We start from the raw sequence: 19,087 nt of genomic DNA, 5'->3' as shown, positions 1-19,087 counted from the left end.
AGTTATGCGCAATTCGTCGTTGCTTGTGCGCGAATTTTTGGCCAAAAACAACACACCAATAATGCCGCAGCCACCGTATTCCCCGGATCTGGCCCCCAGTGACTTTTTCTTGTCCCCGGAACTGAAGAGGCCCATGAAAGGGCGACGCTACGCTACGTTGACGAGGTAAAGACTGCATCGAAGGAGGAGCTGAACAAGATCACAAAAAATGGTTTTTTTGAAAAGCTTCGAGGATTGTAAAAAACGTTGGCACAAGTGCATAATATCTAATGGGGAACACTTTGAAGTGGACAAAATAGATATTCATAAATAAATTAATGATTTTTGCAAAAACACGAAATTCGTGACACTTTTGAACAGACCTCGTACAAAGAACAGTAGACAGACAAAAGCGTTACGAACAAACAGAAAATACTACGATACTCCTATTAGAACTATTGAACGGGAGGCAATGGAATCACTAAGACTAATGTTCCACATAAATAACAGTAAATGATAAGATATTTTAGCTCCCTCCGAGCCACCGCTAGGGTGTGTGGCAGGGGGTGAATACACACCAGAACAATTTTACCCGAACATGACTCTCGATCCCTACTTGAGGTGCTTTGTGGAGGGCACTTTGAGTGAGTACGCCGTCCGTCGGATGGGACGTTAAGCCGCGGACCCCTTGGCGCCTTTCGTAAAGAGCAGGCTAATGCCGACGCCGGGTTTCTCTCCACCCTTCATCCTTTCCTGTCCTTCCCCTATGGCGCAAATGACCTTAGCTGTCGGTCGCCTCCCCTCAAAACTACTACTACCGAACATGACTCTACCGCAGCCGAGCAATGACATTCGGATCCTCTATCGATCGTGGTAAAAATGACATTTTAAAGTTATCTGTTCTACATTAAATCTCTCTAATTTTATTGAAATGATCTCTCCTACCAAAATACGATGGGGTTAACAACATTTTAACATATTTAGAATTTAGAAATTCAATTTAGCGTTTAAGTTATAAGTTTATATGCTGACGGAGGGAAAACAATTGTCCTCATTACACGTTTGGTGCACTAGGCCGTGCAGCGGCAGTGTGTCGAATCCTAAACAGAATATCATCTTCAAATCCCGTGTCTTTACGAACGGTTTCTTGTGAAACCTTTCTTTTGCACTGACGTTTTCAAGTCCCTTCTAAAGCACTGATTACCAACCCCACGATGAAAATGCCCACGAGGCGCTAAATTTAAAAAGCAACCGATTCCATACCGTTCAAAACCCACAAACAGAAACGACGCGGCATTCTTCGCGCGCACCAAAGACCATTTGGCAAGAAAGTGATACAACGGTGCACGCAATATTTCAATCGCAAAACACGAAACGTACCGCATTAAACGGCCGGCACCAGAGACGGGAAGAATGGACGGAAGTAAGAGCGAAAGGCAACGGGGCAAACCAGCAGGGGTGTCGGCGTGGCACTTACCGCAGGGGTCGGCGACGCCCTGAGGGACCTCCTCCACGTTGAGCGCGCGGTTCAAGTTGGACTTCCGTTTGCCGCTCTTGTCTTTCTCTCGGCGGTTGACGTCAGCCAGCGACGACGCCGAGGAGGAGAAGAGGGAGGATGACGGCGGCGGCGGCGGCTGGCTCGGATGCTGACTGGAGAAGACCTGCGGAGGCGGAGAGGGGGCACTCGTGAGTTGGCGCGCCCCAAACGGGAGGCATGGGGTCGGGCCACGTCCCGAGGATCCTTTTGGGATAAAGGATGCCTTCATGTATTCATCCAATCATAATTGGTACCTGCAAGGTGGTCAATACGCACGAGGCTACTATTGACACTAATTATTCCCCCCCCCCCACCGCAGTTGGCCAAATTTTAACTTTTGATCCCTTATCGTACGTGAAAACAATGCCATCTTAAATCTATCTATTCTACACTTGATCTCTCTAATTTTTAGAGATATGATCTCTCCTTTTCAACATTACTGCTAAGGAGACTCCCTTCCAGTTTATGCAACAGCTTCAATCTGTAATTTACCCTTCGCTCCGGAGGGTAAATTACAGATGGGTGGGGGAGTGATTCCCAGCCTAGCTCTTCTTATATTATGGATATTCTAAAAAGTTAACCAAAAACAATGTTTTACAAATCTAGCCCTTCTACGCTGCACACGATTCACTTCGGCAATTAATCCAAATTCGTGAGGATCCCATATCCTTGAAGCATATTCTATAAATGAGGCCTAACCAGCGAAAAACAACATGTCTTTTTGACCTCTCCATCACATTTACCAAGTACTCTTCCAATAAATCCTAATTTTTTGTTATTTTGTCCACATATTCCCCGTATGTGTTTCACCCAGGAGAGCTCGGGAGTGAGGGTAACGCCTAAGTATTGAATTGAGTCTACACTTTCCATTTCGGTGTTACAGTGGGCTTTCAGAGTGGGGACCGCCATTTTTCCAAAAATTCATCCTTTTTAAAGATTAATTCCAATGGTTTACTTTAATGTAGTAACTCTAATCAATGGCTTAGGTTCATCCCACAGCAGCAGAAGATTTCGATGTAACTCTCAGGTTAGGTGTGAATAGTATTGAAATCCCGCCTCCGTAAAATATTCTTTGTCTAAGTAAATTCTTCTTCTTACGTCCGCACCGCTTGGACCAGCTTTGGACTTATTTCCAGAGCGGTGAACTATTTTACAAGCCCCAGTTTGTGCCCTTAATCCGACCTACCCTTCCCCATTCATGAAAAACTTGTTTAGTTAAATGTTTTGAAATTGTGCAGATATAATTTACATTGTACTCCAGCCTTTGTACTTGGAGGGTTTCTATCATTTTTTTTAACTCGGATAACTCCTTTACTTTACCTCTCGGATTACTCCTTTACGTACCTTTTCTAAATATTTTTTAGATCAAATGCGATAATCAATAAAAAAGGCTTTTCTTTTGGTCGCCAGTTCAGACATTTATCGCCTTTGGTCACTACAATATTTGAAAGCAATAGGAATCGATAAAGAAAGTCTCCTTTTCAAAGAAGCACACGAAGGCAATGCTCTATTGATGACAGGTATTATTGCACCATGTTCCAAAAGAGAGATTCGCAGTCAATATCAATGTATCCTCTTTTTAAACGCCAATGCGCCTTCATCGTCTATTATTTAGAAACTTTTGAATTCTCGCGAGTTCTCACCTCCATATTGGTGAATGAGCCGGGTAGGGATTCTAGGATGCTGAGGGCAATACACTGTTCGAATGAAAGGTTGTGGGAATTGGCGTGTGAAGGGAGAGGAAGAGAAGAGAGTGAGGCAGAATTGCAGGAGTACCGGTGATTATTCATTCGAATGGATAAGGGGGTAATGCATTCGCCTATGTAAAAGGAAGTGCAATGTTTGCATGACAAAAGATAAATAATGTTTTTTGAGAGGCAATTAGCGTGGCGAACGAGGTGAGGGGGCAATGAGGGGATGTGGGGAGACGGGAGTAGATCTAATAAGTAGACTAGTTTTACATAGGGGGCGGTTGCAAGTAGGTGAAATATTAGGGAATTAGCAGAGGGGGGGCGGGGCGCCAAAGGGTTGGTGGATCTCAGAAGGATTTTGAGATTGGTGGGTCGTCTGCATGCGCTAGATGGGCATTGGGGTAGTAAGGGTGAGGTCGCCTCATTGTCATGTAAAATAGGAAACAATTCTTTAAGGAAGGTTTTCAGTCTGTGTGATCCGGGGAAATAGGTGGTGCAAAGGTTGAGTCCTGCGTCAGACACGGGGTTGTTTTTCTGTGCTGTGCAAGGTCTGTTAGAGCGGTGGATTTCATTTTTAGGATCTTTTGTGGTTATCCGCGTTTCTGAAGTGAATTGTGGAGATTGTGAAGGTATTTGCGGAGGGAGCTGTGATATTGCAAATAAAATCTTCGCGGACGGAGAAGTAATTGGGAATTGACCGATTACTGCGAGCAGGGTGGCAGCTAGAAAAATGTAAGTATTGCTGATGTAAATGTAAGTTTGATATACAAGGAGGTAGTGAAGTTGTCGTCGTGATATGAAATGCCTGGGTCAAGAAAGGCGATGGTCGACTGTGAAATGGAAGATGAGCACGTGTTTTCGTGTTTTACGTCGTTTTACGTGTTTTCTACATTCAATAGCTGTCCAGAAAGTCATCTCCGTTTTCGTGTAGTGTGGAGAAGAAGCCGAATGGTCGCCGTATTGACGCACACAGTCGGCCATTACGCCTCGATCTGCCGGGGTTAAAAAGTCGCACCGCTTGCCGTTTATTAATAAAAGCAAAATTTTTCACAGATTTCTACGACTGTTTTTAATCTAAAATGACGGAGAGGCTCGGCTACTATATCTTTTTGTACTTGCCTCGACGAGGAACTTCAAGATGCCGTCATCGGTTGGCTGCGATCTCAGGCAACAGATTTTTATCCTAAAGGAATTTGAAAACTAGTCCAGAGATGTGACAAATGTTTACATCTGTTTCGCGCACATGTATAAAATAGTAGAGATATGCAGTTTTGTGATGAAAAAAGTGTATTTTTTTTGTCTATTGCAGCGTATTTTTTAAGGCATAACCGAGGTTACTTTCTGGACACTCCACGTAAATATTTGTGTTCTACTGTTCCATCCAAGCGTTTATAGTCCGCTCGTAAGTGTTTCCAGACCATTTGAAGAAGGCTTCAAGAGAAGGCCGACAGCGCAAACAAGCTACAAAGTGAGTGTCTTTTACGTGTTATCTATTTTATTTGGTGTTCTATTGTGCCGACCAAAGTTATATATGTATGTGTGTGCATATATATATATATATATATATATATATATATATATATATATATATATATATATATATATATAATTATATATATATATATATAAAACTTTGATATATGTATATATATATATATATAAAACTTTGATATATATATATATTAAACAAATTAAATTGCATATATATATATTAAACCATAAACACAGTTTGGTAAGTGATTCTTGAGTACACCCAGCATATATATATATATATACACGAGGGTCATCCGGAAAGTAGTACCCGTTCGTGCCGCATGAAGTGCTGACGACGCGAGTAGCCGCTGGACGAGGTCAGATAGCTTCAGTGGCTTGTCTGCCTTCTCTGAGCCAAGTTGCGTGACGCTAGCATTGCCTGTGTTGTTTCTGTGATTGTTTACAATGTTTAAAAAAATTGAGAACGCCGCCAGTTGTGAAGTGAGGGCGGTGATTAAATTCCTCAATGCAAGAAACGTTCGCCCATGTGATATTCATCGCCAATTAAAGGAGGTGTATGGAGACAATGTAATGGACGAGTCGTCTGTTCGGCGGTGGTGTCGCAACTTCAACATGGGGAGGGGGAACACACACGACGATGAGCGTTCGGGGAGACCGTCTGTCATTACAGACCAACTGGTGAGCTCAGTTGACGAATTCGTGAGGAACGATCGGCGCGTCACAATTGATGACATCTGTGAGCATTTTCCCAATGTTTCTCGAACAATTGTTCATGAAATTGTTAAACACCATCTGCATTATGCAAAAATTTGTGCAAGATGGGTCCCTCGCAAGCTTACAGATGAGCACAAAACCAAGCGTATGGCTGCAGCACTGACGTTTTTGGGACGTTATTCTGATGAAGGAGACTCTTTCTTGACTCGCATAATTACTGGTGACGAAACATGGGTTTGTTATGCATCACCTGAGAGTAAACGACAGTCAATGGAGTGGCATCATGCTCATTCATGCTTTTTGGCAGGAAAAAGATTTGACAGCGATGAAGAACTTAAAGAAGGAGTGACCCTGTATCTCAATGAGCTGGCGGCGAAGGACTATGCAGCAGGAATACAGAAACTTGTCACACGTTATGACAAATGCCTTAATTTGCTTGGAGATTATGTTGAGAAGTAGTTTAAAGTATCCTCTTTCAAATAAAATTTTTTATGTTTGTTAATATTTACTTTTGTGTCTTTATTTCACGAACGGGTACTACTTTCCGGATGACCCTCGTAGTATACAACCAGGAGGTATTTGCCTGTTTCGTAGATTTCGAAAAAGAGTTTGATAGAGTGAATTGGGAAAAACTAATGAGTATTCTGCAGAAAATAGGAATAGATTGGAGGGAAAGGAGGCTAATCTGCAACCTGTACATGTCTCAGACTGCTCAGGTGCGAGTGGGAAACGGGGAGTCCGGTTGGGCAGTGTTAGGAGGAGGTGTAAGGCAGGGTTGCCCATTATCACCGTTGCTCTTCAACCTGTATGCAGAGGAAATGATTAAAGAGGCATGGGAAGAACTGGAGATAGGAATGAAAGTGGGCGGGGAATTCGTAAAATCAGTTAGGTTTGCTGGTGATCAAGCTTAGTTTGTCAGTCAGCCAAGGGGTTGCAAGCAATGCTGAGTGAATTGGAAATTCAGTGCGACATGTATGGGATGAGAATCAATATTAATACAACAAAGGTTATGCCATTTTACAGAAAGAAAAAGGCTAAGATAAACATTAAAACAAGAGGGCCAGAACTAGAGCAGGTGGAACAGTTTACGTATCTCGGAAGTGTTACGGACCAACACGGTCAAACTAGTAGGGACGTAAGGAGAAGAATTGCGCTAGGCAAAGAGGCTTTCACAAGGAGGAGGGAGTTGATTCACAGGGACGATGAGTAAGGATATTAAGAAAAGAAAAATAAAAACTTTGATATGGAGCGTAGCTATGTACGGCGCGGAAACGTGGTCATTGAAGCAGGAGGATAGACGTAGATTGGACGCTTTTGTACTGTGGGTGTGGAGAAGAATGGAGAAGATGAAATGGACGGAGAAGAAAACAAATGAGGAAGTACTTGGTATGGTGGGCGAAGAGAGGGGTTTGTTGGGAGAAATCCTATGGAGGCAGGAAAAGTGGCGTAAGGGGGTATTGACCGGCAGTGGGATGTTGAAGACTGTGAACGAGGGGAGAATGTTAGGCAAACAAGGAAAGGGAAGGAAGAGGATAGGGATGTTGGACGGGATGAAGGGAGGAACAAAGTACTCAGAGCTGAAGAAGGAACTGATGTAGAGTAGGGTGCTGGATTTTGTGTTTTGTTAGGAGTAATAAAAATATTTATTTGGTAGTTGTGTCCATCCAATTATCTACCTTAACCGATACATTACCTGTATATATATATATATATATATATATATATATATATATATATATATATAACGATTGTACGGAAAAACTCACACGAGCGGCACAATAATGGGCTGACACAATATAACACAAATAGAATAGAATAGCAACATTTAAAAGGAGTGTTGTCCTTTTAAATTTGCTTAAATGCTGTGAGTGTCCTTTTAAATGTTGCTATTCTATTCTATTTGTGTTATATTGTGTCAGCCCATTATTATATACATATATATAGATATATATATATAATTTGCATATGTGTACATATATATGCACACACATATGCACTCCCAATCCTTTTACGCCTCTCGACCCATCCCTCTTTTTCGTCCTTAGTTCATTTCCTTCCGTCAGTCATCCGGTCTCTCATTTCCGGATCCCTCGCTTCTCCCCTCCCCAATCAAAACACTCCCGCAAGCCATACCCCACAAGGCAGGGGCGCAAGTGATCTGACCCCATCGGCGAGCCACCTCTGCGCCACAGCGTGGGAGCGGAACAGCTGACACGTGCGGGCGACGGGATGGGAGAAAACAAAAGCGGCTTGTTTGTAGGTGCCACCCCGAGCGCCCGAAAGGTCTCCCCCGCCCCCCTAACTGCGATTCTCCCGCCCTTTCGAGAAGGCACCCGAAGGGAGAGAGTGCGTGGATCTTTATATAGTCCGTCCTTCCGACGCCTCTCGGGCCAAGCCTCCTGAGATAATTCTGTAAATAATTCCTCCCTTTGCGCGAGCCCCCCTCTCCCGCCATCACTCTGTCTCCACGAGGGCGCGACACGGAGGGGTTAACTCCTTTGTTTACCTTTCCCGATTATACACGACCTTCTTTACGTTTGGAATTAGCGTCTTTGTGAACTCGCATCTCGGATGGAGTGTGGCCATTCGGTACTGTAGGTCGAAGGTTAGGAGCCAGACGAAAGGAAGTCCACGTAGCGTCTGTTCCTCAGTGAGGCGGCTGCAATGGCGTCTGGCCCCAGTGGGGCGGCTATTGAGTGATGGTGTCATGTTAAAAACACTATTGAGGAAGGCAACGGGACACCACCTCAATTATCATTCCCAAGATTAATATGATGGACAATACAGAGATTTTGAGTACTGGTAACTATGGGACTCGGCCCAATCGACCGTGTTTCGTGCTCGGCAGCATGAGAGTCAAGATTTCCGCGGTCGTCATCTCACGGAGTCCTTGCACGGTGAAGTGGACAGAAACGGCGAAGAATATGAAAGAACTTGTTATAATAGGAGCATGGAATATTAAGAAGATCTTCTGCTGAGGAAAATACCCAAATATAAGTGCATAGAATATCATATACATATGCAGATAATAATATAAATATGGTTACGGAAGCACGATTACCACTCCATCCCGATCCCCAGGAAGTGCTAGGCATTGTGGGCGGGGAGGGGGAAATTTGGGAGAATTCCAAAGTGGGCAGGATGGATGGACGCAGGGTATTTTGATTGGCAAGGGGATGTTGAAGTCGGTGACTAAGGGTGGGGGAAGTCGGGGAGTGACGCCATGCAAAGGAGGAAGGGGAATGATAGGCCAGGCGCGTTGGACGGAAGGGAGTATGCGGAATCGAAGAAGGGTTTATTGCTGCAGGGCCCTATGTCTAGTTTTGCGTTTTGATCGGAGAGGCAAGGAAATGTATTTTCGATCGTTTGCGCCCATCCAAACCTACTTTAAAAGTAGAATATGATAATGCGGGTGAGTACATTGGATTGAGGGCGTGAATTTTGCAGTAATTATGAACTGGACCAGAACGCACGCCCTGAGGCTGTGGGGATTAAAGTTGTTTCTAAGTAGAATCCAATGTCAGTGCGTGTTGCCATGCTTACTTACAGATGGGATCCCGTATTCTCTCCCTCTTTCCCACGAAAACCAAAGACACGCTTCACAAGCAGAGATGATGTGAACTCGACGGAGGTCGAAGGAAGAGCGAGGTCAGCATCGTCTGAATGCAGCACTATTCATTCCTCGACGAATCACGGAGGGCAAAGCAGTAAAGGTCCACCTTTCTCCGAACCCTAGGGTCGTTTTGAAAGGAGTGAGGGCGGGAGGAAAGGGGCCGCACCGAAGGGGTTGGTGTTTCACGGCCCACGGGAGGCGAGAGACTGGGACCGAGGGCGGACGGAGCGCCGAAGGGATGTGTCCAAAGGGGGATTGGCGGGGGACGGGATGAGGTTTCCGAAGCGACGGTCACGCGGTCTGCATTGGGAGGGAGAGGGGGGGGGTCCCCGAGGTGGGCGGAGGCAAGGGACGTGGGCGAGTGAGTCATTTTCAGGCGATCCCTTCAGTCAGGGGCAAAAGTGATCACCCACCCTGAATTAAACATTCATTATTTACCACTCTCACCCCCTAGCGAATCGTTTAAAAGTAACACTATAGGGCCACCGAAAATACAATAAATATAATTGGGTCTGAAATTCTTGGAATTTACTCTTTAGGTCACCAAATGATTTGGTCACCGATATTATAAAATGGGTATGAGAGGCAAAGTAGGACAGTTACGAAAAGGAACACGGTGCCACTTTTACGAAGGCTTGCAAAATTAAATGAAGAAGGGAAAATACAAAGCTCTCGTGATGCGCCGAGGACGGTCGTCGTAAGGAACCGTACAATACTCCACCATTATCGAGTAGAATTCCTTGATTGAGCTTCGAGCGAAATACGGACTGCCCTTATGTGCGAATTATGCTAACAGAACTTCTACACCGCACTGTGAGTTGATTAATTTTCAACTCTTTCGTAACTCTTAATCAAAATGTTTGCTTTTACATATGGAGTCGCATTTAAAATCGAGTCGGTCATTCTTTACTTTTTAGACATTCATTGATTGGTGCATGGCTGCCTGCAGCGTCATCTCATTGATGAAACAAGACATTCAGGGACAATATGAAAAGGTTAATTTTCAGTGTTAAAATTCAAACTAAAAGAAAAGGAATTAGTAATTTACCGGAAAAACAATTACACATAAAAACCATATCGACCTTCTGTTTTAATTCAACATCAAACGACCGAATCGTGACGGTATAAAATTATACAACGCCTCTTCTGAGGTCAATAATAAACTATCATCTGATTAAATATTCAAGAGCAAACCGAAAGCATTTAATTGGGAACTACTACTGTCTTTTATATTCTATAGGTGAGTCTCTTGAAATCTACCTCAACTACTTGAGGATATGATGGGAGTGATCATGGCATGTTCCTATTATTTATCGTAAATACATTCAATGAATGCCGATATCTGATGAACCCAACGTGATTCATAGGACCGAATGGACGATAGAAAATCATTATTACGTATTATTAATACTAAAAACTATATTCAGTATGAGATTTGGGAAAAGGTAAAACGAAACTAGTTAGAAACCGAAGTCCCTTTAGAAATATTAAAAACATTCAATTTACAAGTCGGAACAAAATTAAACATTGCAAAGAAATCAGGTATATTTATAGGTGCATGTGTACGTATGTAAGATGTAGTTTGAGTGTTTGCATGCGTGTGGGGGGTGTAAGTGTTCTTGCATGAATGCATACCATGTTTTGTTTGTGAATTGCACAAATTTTTGGCTTTTGCATGCGGTTCCTTTTTTTTCTTTCTTAATTACGGGTGGTGCCCTAACACCCCCCGCCACATGCTCTTGCGGTAGCTGGAGGGGTGTTAAGTAGATGAAAACTGATACATCTTATTTGAAACTTCGAGAATTGATGACAAGAAGTTGTTAGCTTAAGCAGGTCAAATCCAGAAACAACGATTCCAACACCTACCAAAAATCCAGACTGCCCAATGTCACGTCGTTTACTTAAAAAAAAAACAAAATTCTCGGTGATATTCTTCATTTAAAGGTTATTCCCTGGAAACCGCCATTGAAATATCATCGGAATCATGCCAAAAACATTATGTGTGGCCTTGTCTTCATTTCATTCCCTCATTATTATATCGCTGAGTGGAGAGGACGATCAAAGAAGCCATGTTTGTAAGTGCACGAGCGACTTCCGCCTCCGCCTGCAGGGAGGTGCGGTATTAATTATCCGACATCGCTCGTCGATGTAAAAGAACTATCGGAGCACCGATAATTAACGATAAAAACCGAGTAAATATATCAATAATACCTGAGAGAGAATATAGTATCATCCTAATCGTAATGCCAACGTTGAGGTTCATATCGACGATATATATTGACTTTCGAAGCATCGATTCCTGAAATATTTCCATATCCACCCTGTCATTTTAACAGACATTTCAATATGTCGTTGCATTAATGTATGTTGTCAGATTGGCCAAACTTCATTAAAAAAAGCTGTCAATCGACAAACGTATTGTTGGAAGGTGTAGCGACGAAAAAGTGAAAGAAACGCGATATTTTCTTTAGTACGGCCTCACACTGAGTGTGCAGCGAGCCCTTGGGATCCATTAAAAAATTGATTAGGGTAAAGAAAAAGGCCGCTAGGTCCGTGAAATTCGTACGAAAGGACATAAAGCGACACGCACTTAATGCAGAATCTGGGGTGGGAAACTTTAGATATGCGAAGACTCAAGGATAGATTAAAAGTATTACCAAGATATAAAGCGCGTGGTTTTTCATCCGACATTGGAAATATAGTTAGGCCCCCTAATTACATTGGCAAGGCCGACAATTGATACAAAATTAGAGAGTTAGATCGGCGAACTGATGGATTCAAGTATTCGTTTTTCCCGCGCACTATTCGCGACAGCAATAAAAGGGGGAACGCCTAAGAAAATAATAGGTACGCGCTGTCGAAAATAGGGGTATACAAGATTGAATTCCCACAAAATTCTCTTTTAGTCTGGCGTCCTAACACCCTCCGCCGAGCACTCTTGTACGAGGTGAGGTACACATATAACATTTATGGTATTTGTGAATTGTCCGTCCGGAACGTGTGGAATAGTAACCGGTATTAAGTATCTGAATTGCATACGTGACTGCCCTCTTTTTTCCCTATTTTCTTGTCCTCTTTGTGTAGGCATAGGAATAGCCCCTAATCATCTAATACTCGTAATACATGCAGGTATGTTGCATATTTGGTGTTCGGTCGCCCCCTTTCCACGCGGTTTATGGGATATTGTGTAGATGTAGGTATGGAATATCCCGAACAGGGATATCTACAACAACATCCATATTTCGATACCGACTACATAGCTCAGACATAGAACACAACTCTCGACCCTCGATTTCTCAAATAAAATGCTCCCTGCCGATCTGTCGATGCGAAAGAACTTCGACACGAAATAATGTATCGGGCGTCCCTGTCCGCTCGCACCCAATGGGAGGCGTTCGACCACGGCGAGAGGAGGGGAGCGGTGCGAGGTGGAACGGGGGGGGGGCGAGGGGGCGGGCGGAAGTTCAGGCGCGTAAAACACTCTTCGTCGGCGCCAAAATACACAGTCCGCGGAGGCGCCAAACGAAATAAGATAAAAAGACCGGTCGGAAGGTGCCAAACTCGAGATGGCGCTGCGTTGCCAAATCCCCCAGGGTGGACGCGTCCGTCCGGCGAGATGATCAACCGGACACGTCAGGGCCCAACAACAGCGTGTCCAGGCAACTGACCACCCCCGATTGCCGTTTCGACCCTCACCCACGCAGAGGCAAGTCTTTCGAGTCCCACATCTCGGCCTGGTTCCTGACATATTCAAATTTTGAATGGTGTTTCTGATGCACTTCCCAATTCTCGGTCAGCTTGAAACTTCGTACCCATCGCACCAAAATGTAATTCCACCCGTAATTCGGCAGACGAGATACTGGCTCTATTGCCGTAGATACGATTAAGTAAAATTGCAAATGATCAAGCTATCATAGTTAGTCAGCCAGGGACATTATTGAGTGCTTTAGATGATGGATGGTATGGAATGCAAGGGGATCGAGATGGTGCGGTGGCTATCGTACTCTCCACCCTTCATCCTTTCCTCTCCATCCCCAATGGCGCAAATGACCTCAGCTGTTGGTCGCCTCCCTTCAATACTACTACTACTACTACTATGGGACGCTACTAAACCCTGGGAAAACGAGAGCAATGAGATTCCCAAAAAGAAGTAAGGCAAAGTTTAACATTGACGCAATATTGAACGGACTAGGGAATTTGGAATAATTTGGGGGCACATTCAAAATGAAAATGGTCGTAGTGGTGGGAACATTAGGAAATTGATTGCGTCGAAATAAGATGCACTCATAGGAATCAGGGAATTGATGACAGAAACACTTAAGAAAATACTAGGGAAGAATTAATAATTGAAAGCAGCAGAGCATGAATCCGAAGCCCTCGAGGCAAAAGGATGAGCATGGATTGGAGGATTCTGAGTTGTGGATGGATATTAGATATTTTAGTACCCTGCAAGACACCGCTAGGGTGTGTGGCAGGGGGTGAATACACATTAGGCTAATAATGACCCGAATATGACCCTACCGCGGTCGGACAACGTTAATCTGGTCCATTATCGTTCGCGGAAAAATGGCATCATAAATCTATCTTTTCTACACTTAATCTCTCTAATTTCATTGACGTGATTACTTTTACCGGAGTACGATGGGGTTCATAATAAATTTTCAACATCATTGCTAAAGAGACGTCCTTTCAATTTATGCAAGAGATTCAATCTGTAATTTAACCTTCTCTCCGTGAGTGATTCCCAGACTAGCTGCTCTAACATTTTCGATTCGCTACTAAGTTTATCATAAAATCGTTTTACAAATGTAGCTCCTCTACGCTGCACGCTATCCGATTCGGCAATCAATTCAACTTCAGGAGGAACCCATATACTTGCAGCATATTCTATCACTGCTCACTTTTTCAAGTTTAATTCTAATTGCCAAGTGTCGCAACAGCGTTGTACATTATTTAGGTAATCTGATAAAGCTGATGTGTCCACAGGCTTTCGAATATCACTGGAAACCACTGCATTGTCGAATATAAATGTATCTTACTAGTGACTACGGAGTCAATGTCGTTAACGCAATAAAAGAGGTCCGATAACACTTCCCTGGGGTACACCTGAAGTAACCTCTACTGCGTTTGAGCTAACTCCATCTATCACTGCTCTTTTGTAGATACAGGAGTACCTGATCTACCAGGAAGTAAAAGGAGAAGTACGGAGAAAAGAGATAAGACAGAGAGAAATAAGGCCGACATGAATTAATAGGTGAAAAAAGTTAGGTAAGCTGGGAAGGAAGAGAAAATGCTGTCGGAGGCACGATAGAAATTCTGGGAAGGAATTGACGCCGGTCTAATAAGAGGAAGTTCACGCGATGCATGAGATGAAGATGGTCGTTACGGATCGTCCAACGCCTGCTTTCAAGGGGTAGAATGCCTCGTATGAATGGATTTTTGATGAACCCCTGCCCTCCTCGGACTTTGAAAACCGTGACTTGGCCGGCGTGTGCACGCTTATGGAGAGGTTATGGGCGAGTTGAGTTCAAATTTTAATGGATTCCCTGCTCTCGATCCCTCAAATATTCACATGGCCAAAATGCTTCACTCGTTGCATGGTTGGGGAGTGGGAGCTGGTTCGAATCTCTGGCTGGGAAAACACTCTCGCGGGGTTTGATCGTTGCAATTAGCGATTGAAAATAAAAAAATAAAACTTTACTTATAATCAAACTTAAACCAAATGGACTAAATACAAAAAAATGCTTCTTACGTCACCACCAACATTCCTGAGACACACGACTAGAAACAAAGGCGTGGGAGCCTTTCATTCATTCCCTCAACGAATCAAATCTCAATTTAGACATCATCAATCTCATTAACTAATCATAATGGTTCTGAAATTCGCTGCAAACAGTTCAATGAACTAACCCCACGCGTTTGATTTTAGCGATGACTGAATGAAACTTTCATGGGGCAATGAGGAAAAGCATTTATTTTCCACACATCAGAGCATGTTGAAATTTAGCCTTTTTTTTAATTCAAAGATAAGCATCTACAATACTTGTATATACTTGTTTTTTTTCATTTCCTTCTGAAACGATCAGCGTATTTATAATTTCTTTTTATATTTAACGGCATTGTTTATAATCGCGATGGGTTGATAAAATTTCTCCTTCGCTAGCCGATATATAATATGGTATGAGGAGCAAAGATATAACTAGACTAACTACTATCATTTTTAATTCTCATGAACAACTCATCTACATACAGGACAGAAAATCCTAAACCCTATCAATCAAATATGTCAGCTCCCAATCACATACTAGCGAAAAGGCTTAATGTACTCTTCAGGGAGGTTTCCAAATTTTACACGAAATATGGTGTAGTGAATTCCTTGGACCTTGTCCACTAACTTATGAAAAAGGTCATCCCGAAAAAGTGCATGCTTGTTTCCTTCGATGTACGCAACCTTTTCACCAACGGGCCACCCATGGAAGCGGTGAACCTTGCCGAAGGCATCCTCATCCGGAAATCCATCCCAGTGCCAGTTATCAGTGAACTTTGTGTATTACTGAAGACGTGTGTTTCCCAAAATTATTTCATTTTTAATGGTACCTATTTCCAACAACCCAATGGTTTAGCCATGGGCTCGCCCTTGTCCCCACTCCTGGCCGATATTTATATGGACAATTTTGAAAATGTTTTGTTCTCCTCAGCTCACCCTCTCATTAATAATGTATTTTGTTGGCTAAGATATGTAGACGATGTCTTCTGTGTGTGGACAGGTTCTGATAGGCAACTAGATCAGTTTCTAGCACATCTAAATTCAATCAATTCTAATGTACAATTCACGTGTGAAAAAGAGGAAAAAGGTTCCCTGAATTTACTCGACCTATCCATTTCTAAAGACAAAGACGGGTTACAGTATTCCATTTTTAGGAAAGAAATGTATACAGACCAATTAATTAATTCCTCTTCAAGGCATTGCTTCTCCCAAAAGCTTTCGGTATTTCATGCAATGATCCACCGTTTAACCGCTATCCCTATATCAAAATTCAATGTAAATAAGGAACTTAATGTAATTAAAACGTTAGCAGTAAACAATGGTTATTCAGAAGATCTAATTAACAAACCTAACCGGAATAAACTTACAAAAATAGCCTTAAGCCACATTGTCAACCCCGAACATTTAAAAGATCCCACTGCCAAATGGCGGAGAATATTATATATTGGGACTATTTCTCAAAAAGTAATTAAAAGTTTTCCTAAAGAAAAAATTAAATATGCCTTTTACAGTGGTTCATGCCTTAAGAACTTGATCTCTCACACTAAAGACAAAGTCCCCAAAAACGAGAGGAGTGGAGTGTATGAGTTAAAGTGCTCGGAATTTAACACGAAGTACGATATTGGGCATACAGGACGAAAATTTAAAGAAAGGATTAAAGAACACCAAACATGTGTAAAAAATAAGAACATAACATCCCTCTTTGCAAAGCACCTCATCGAAAGTGACCACAAAAGTGACTTTGTGACAAAAATTATTCATTTTGAAAAAAAAGGTCAAAGGCTAGATGCTTTGGAGCAGTTAGAAATTTTGAAATGTGTCCGTTGGAAAGATGATCTTGCCAACGAAATTTTGTATCCCTCCAACTCCCCACTCTTAGACCTACCACTCTTCGAAGTCAAAAATTTAATTCTCTTTTCTTCCCAGCTACATTGTAACCTTTTTACCCCTCCAACCTCCCTCTCTGACCAACCCCCCCCTCCTATGATCATAAGGTATATATAGCCAGCGTGCTTCTATGAGGACCACCTCACTAACACTGGAAAGGTACACGTTCGTCAATTACACTTTCGTTTGTCATTGTTTCCTATGTGCCGATTGCACACACATTGTCGCTGAAGGGGTGGACGTTGTCGCACCGAAGCAGCATTTAAACGAAGGGCAAACGCCCAGTCAATAGGGAATCTGGTCTGGTCTGGATGAGGACCACCTGATGATGACGTTCAACGTCGAAACCTGGGTCGTCTTTTTAAAATAAAGTGTGTGGAATTACAAAGTCAATTATTTCATTACATTTATATATCCTAAACCCTAAGAAACCTTACCGAAAAACATTAATATTGCAATTTATTGTGAAATATAAACAAAAGAAATACAAAATAATTGAATTCACCATTGTACGATGACCATTTCGCCATAGCAGCGCTTTCATTCCGTCACTAGCCTTCCGGAATTCGAAGACGTCAGAGAATTTGATATGGAGTGATAAATTTGGGAAGTCGGATTCGAATCGGGAACCGGGGGGGTATTTCCAGAGCCCCCCCCACTCCTGTCCCTTCCCCCCTTAACACGTTGTCGTATCTTATTGCGACACCCTTTTGAGCAATCCGATACCCCTTTCTTCGCAATTCCCAGTGGGCACAAGACGTCTCCAGCCAATCAGAGTAACACAGACTTTTATTTTCGGCACGAACGCCCGACCACTTGTTCTAGTTCGTTGTGAAAAAATAACAAAAGGATAGAGAGTAGGGCAAATGATTACTTAGGGGATGATCAGTTTGGGTTCAGGAAGGGGAGAGGTACGCGTGATGCTATTGCAGTAATGAGATCACTAATCCAGGGGAATAAAGAATACCATCAGGACGTATTTGCCTATATCGTAGATTTCGAAAAGGCGCTTGATAGAGTGAATTGGGAAAAAATAATGGATATATTGCAGAAAAAAGGAATAGATTGGAGAGACAGGAGGCTAATCCGGAACCTGTCCGTGTCTCAGATTGCTCAGGTGCGAGCGGGGAACGGAGAGCTCGGATGGGCGTAGAAAAAGTGCATTGTCATACATTTTTGGAAAAAGGGCTATTCCTACCCGAACGCCTACTGTATTAAGAACACGGAAATGGAATGTGTTGACTCAATTTCATACTTAGCGTTCCCCTCACTCACGATCTCTCCTGGGTGAAACACATACACTGGGAATATGTGGACCAGCTGAGAAAAAAATGGGATTTATTAGAAGAGTACTGGGTAAATGTGAAGAACAGATCAAAGAGAAATGTTATCTGTCGTTGGTTAGGCGTCATTTAGAATATGGTCCAAACATATGGGATCCTCACGAAGACGGATCAATTGCCGAATTGGATCGCGTGCGACGTAGAGAAGCTGGACTTGTAAAACGTTGTTCAGATAAACTTAGTAGCGTATCCAAAATATTAGAGTAGCTAGGTTGGGTCTCACTCACGGAGCGAATGTTAAGTTACAGATTAAATCTGTTGCATTAATTGGAAGGATTTCTCTTTGGCAGTGATGTTGAAGATGTATAGTATTACTAATCCCATCGTACTATGGTAGAAGAGATCATGTTAATAAAATTAGAGTGATTAAGTGTAGAACAGATCGATATAAGATACCCTTTTTTCCAAGAACGATGGGGAATGAGAATAACATTGTGCGACCGCGGCAATAATTTTACCCGAGCATGACCCTACCGCTGTCGGACAATGTTATCACGATCCCCTATCGTTCGTGGATAAAAATGACTACTTAAATCTATCTTTTCTACACAATCTATCTGTTCTCCACTCTTAGTTTGGGAGAGATCTGAGGGAGAGATCGAATGGAAGCCCATCACCGTAAGTCGCGGGTCCATGAATTCGACAGCGAGCGCTGGAGCCACAGAGGGTTGGCCGGGACGGGCGACACTCACCTCAATCCTGGCGTCGTGGTTGTGGGCATCGGACGACGAGAGCGCAACCCCCTTGTCGGGCACCCCCCCTGCCGAGCCGCCCCTGGGCGAGGCCGCTGCGCTCGACCCGCCTCCCCTCGGTGAACGCCATGCCTCCCTGCGGCTCGTCTCTGAGTAAAGAAAAGAAACAAACACACATTGATCGAAATCTTTTTATGTGAAAAGCACATCGTAATCTTAAATAATTTCTATGGGGTATCCTATGAGGTACAGAAATTGTTTTAATGATTTCACTCGCATGGGACTAAATTGAGTGTAAATGCTAAAGCAATAAACATTCAGGAACTTACGGACATAAAAGTGACCAAAGATAAAGTTCACTTAGAATACT

At 43.0% G+C, this 19,087-nt stretch overlaps 1 protein-coding gene across 1 annotated transcript in view; it reads right to left on the bottom strand.

Moving 5' to 3' along the window:
* The window catches only part of LOC139696900 (serine/arginine repetitive matrix protein 1-like), a 261,325-nt gene extending 242,590 nt beyond the window's left edge, over window positions 1–18,735 (bottom strand). Inside the window, exons 1-2 of the mRNA XM_071595780.1 lie at window positions 18,718–18,735; window positions 1,457–1,640 (exon numbers count right to left, since the gene is read on the bottom strand). The gene's annotated coding sequence lies outside the window, so the exon portion shown is untranslated. The remainder of the gene's footprint in view (window positions 1–1,456; window positions 1,641–18,717) is intronic.
* Between the last annotated feature and the right edge of the window lie 352 nt (window positions 18,736–19,087).

The sequence above is a fragment of the Hetaerina americana genome, unplaced genomic scaffold (genome assembly GCF_022747635.1).
Source record: "Hetaerina americana unplaced genomic scaffold, ioHetAmer1.1.p SCAF_7, whole genome shotgun sequence".
Classification (NCBI taxonomy): domain Eukaryota; kingdom Metazoa; phylum Arthropoda; class Insecta; order Odonata; family Calopterygidae; genus Hetaerina; species Hetaerina americana.
Note: the sequence above shows the minus strand (reverse complement) of the source record. Positions and strands in the feature narration are given on the sequence as shown.